The sequence below is a fragment of the Triticum aestivum genome, chromosome 2A (genome assembly GCF_018294505.1).
Source record: "Triticum aestivum cultivar Chinese Spring chromosome 2A, IWGSC CS RefSeq v2.1, whole genome shotgun sequence".
In the NCBI taxonomy this organism is placed as follows: Eukaryota; Viridiplantae; Streptophyta; class Magnoliopsida; order Poales; family Poaceae; genus Triticum; species Triticum aestivum.
This window is the reverse complement of record NC_057797.1, coordinates 205,141,820-205,145,285: the sequence shown is the minus strand read 5'-3', so window position 1 is coordinate 205,145,285 and position 3,466 is coordinate 205,141,820.

Sequence of the window (3,466 nt, the reverse complement as noted above, 5' to 3'; positions counted from 1 at the left end):
CTGCCTTCTTTCGATTGCCAGTGATAGTGATCACCCCTTTAGGACCAGGCATCTTCAATTTGAGGTACATGTAACATGGCTGAGCCATAAAACGTGCATAAGCTAGCCTGCCTAGAATAGCATGATAAGCACTCTGGAAATCCACAACTTCAAATGTCAACTTTTCTTTGCGGTAATTCTTGGAATCACCAAAAACTACATCAAGGGCGATCTGGCCGAGTGACGCAACCTTCTTGCCAGGAATAACTCCATGGAAACTCATATTGCTTTCACTAAGTCTGGACATCGGAATGCCCATTCCTTTCAACGTCTCTGCATACAGTATATTCAGACCACTGCCACCATCCATCAGAACCTTAGTCAATCGAGTGCCTTCGACTACTGGGTCGACCACCAGCGCTTGCCTCCTAGGGGTGGTTATGTGCACTGGGTGATCGGACTGGTCGAATGTAATGGCAGTCTGAGACCACTTCAAATAACTGGGTGTCACCGAAGCGACCATGTTCACTTCTCTGTTGATGACTTTCAGTCGACTCTTACTCTCAACATCGGCGAAAATCATCAGAGTGGAATTGACATGGGGGTAACCATCATCGTCCTCTTCCTCATCCTCAACTTTGCCCGCTTCCTTCTCCTTTTCCTTGGGTTGTTTCTCTCGGAATTGCTGGATTAGGAGTCGACACTGTGGAGTGGTATGCTTCGGGTAAATGAAATTACCCTCTTCATCTTTCTTGGTGTGAATGTGGCATGGCAAATCTAGCACATCATTTCCATCTTGATCTTTTACTTTCTTGGGGTTCCACGGTCCTTTGAGTTTCCCTTTGAACTTTCCTTGAGTCACGACTAAGGCTTCTCCAGGAGCAGCTGGCTCAGCTTTGCACTTATGCTTCCGACTGGAGTTCCCTCCTCCGGTTTCGTGGGCGACTGTTTTGTGCTTGCCACTCCAGAGTCGATCTTCCTCTTCACCATTGGCGTATTTGGTGGCAATCTCCATCATCCGAGTCAGAGTCATATCTCCTGTCCGACCGAATTTCAGATTCAATTCCCGATAATTAACGCCTTCTTTGAAGGCACAAATTGCTTGGTGATCTGACACATTCTCCACTGTATGGTGTAATGTGATCCATCTCTGGATATTATCTCTCAGAGTTTCATTCGGTTTCTGAACGCAACATTGTAATTCTGTCAGCCCTGCTGGCCGTTTGCAAGTACCTTCAAATGTTCTGACAAATACTCGGGCAAGATCTTCCCAAGTATAAATACTACCAGGCGCTAACTGATTCAGCCACGCTCTGGCCGAGCCCTCTAACATCAAAGGGAGATGCTTCATGGCAACTTCATCGTTGCCACCACCAATCTGTATAGCCACTTGGTAATCCTCAAGCCAAGTGTCAGGCTTGGACTCACCAGTGAACTTACTGACCCTAGTCGCCAACCTGAAGTTGGGAGGAATCACCGCAGCCCTGATGGCTCTGCTGAAGCACTCTGGACCTGAGACATGCACTCTGCTGCTGGTTGGAAAATCTCTGTCGTGGCCTTCTCTGTGAGCTCTGTTTCTGTCGACCAGACCCTGAATGAGAATAGATCTTGCATCAAAGCCCAGTTCCCTGGGGTCGACTAGAATCCTTCGCCCACCACTGTGAGGACGTCTGTCATCATGCTGCCGAGGCACGTATGACCCACTCCTTGGGGGAGGCGTGGGCACTCGACGATGATCATTGTGATCGAGTCGGTGATCATACTGCTCGCGGTTTTTGTACTGATCTCGCCGGTCCCCACATCCCTCACGCCTCACGGGCGATCTCGGGCTATGAGCTGACTGGACTGTGTCTGCAACCACGGATCTGCTATGGATCCTATTTCGCGACTGAGATACTGCTGTATTCTACTCTCCCGCTGCTCGGAGCAAAGCCTGGATCTGCACCAAACCTCGACCAGCTTCTAACTGGGAAGGTGGAATCGACTCTGCTATTCGGGCCGCAGTTGCGAGATTCTGGATCGGAGTTCGGTATACCTGAGTCGGAGGCGGAAAAAGTTGGCGTCGACTGGACTCGGGGATACGCTGCCGAGCACGCTCGTCGAGTGCGCGCTGGAGGTTCTCCAGTTGAGTGCGCTCAGCCAAGTTGGCCAGGCACGCCTCCTCCAAGGCCTGGGCCTCAAGGGTTTCTCCAATGATAGGAGTGTGAAGCGCATCCATGTTTCGGCGGCGAAGTTCTTCCCTCCGCTGCGAAGAGAGGGGTTCGGGGCGGTACTCTTCGTGAACACACGACGGATCGCCGCCCCATCGCCTCCGTCTTCACGGGTGAAGCCAGGAGGACTGCATGGTCCATTGACCATCAAAACTTCTGCCGCGGGGTCGCTGCTGTCGCACTCGGATGCAGTCTATACGGAGCCAGTCGACAGGTCAAACAGGCCGTAGAGAGTTTCGTCGGGATCGATTGCCGCGACTTGGGAGGTGGCCGACTGGCGAGCCACCGCATGCCTCACCCACCGCTAAAGCCTCGATCGACCGGAACATTTGCTCCGGCGGGCTACAGGGAGGGAGGTCAGCACAGGAGCCGACCGATACTGAGTCAACGACTGCCGTAGGAGGACGCCACGGACGCACGCGCGAAAGTGCGTTTCCCCGCAGACTGGGAGTGCCTCGACGTCAAGTGGCGCTTCTTGGAGCCAAGCGGAGTCGTCGGTGACGAATACGAGCGCGCCGAGACGGATCTCGCGGCCCTCGGCCAAACCTCCGCCTGAAACCATGTTGATGGGGATTGGAAAAATCGCAACTTCTACAACAAGTCGCTAAGACACTAGCCCCACGACGGGCGCCAACTGTCATGGTTCTAAGTCTGACAGTAGAATGGGGGTAGGAACATAGAGGCAAGATCCTAGCTATGGAGGAGTTGTACACGCGAGTTTTACGAGTTCAGGCCCTTCTCGGAGGAAGTAACAACCCTACGTCTCGGAGCCCGGAGGCGGTCGACTGGATTATATGCGTGTGAGTTACAAGGGGTGCGAACCCTTGTCCCAGAGGAGGGGGGTGGCTTATATAGAGTGCGCCAGGACCCCAGCTCCCCTCCGTTACACAGGGTTCAATGTTCATAAAGAGAGAGCGTTACATGTAAAGTCTGTAATAAAGTGTTACAAATGATCATTAAATATACGGGTAAATGCCCGACCGTTGCTGTGCAGAACGGCTTTAGGTCTTCTTGTACGTCGAGTGGTCTTTTACATGGTCGAGTGGTTGAATAGTCGAGTGACTCAAAGAGGAAGTAGTCTCCAAGTGAATGGTAGGTCGAGTGGATTGCACTCGACGCCTTTATTGGGTCCACCTTGTTTACTCTTGAACTTCTTTGCTTCTAGGGCAAGGACCTTAGGTAGGATGTATAGGTCAGGCCTATTACCCTACCCCTGGTCTATGTCCTCATCAGTAGTAACTTAGCAAGAAAAATATAAGATAAATTAGCAGGCATTG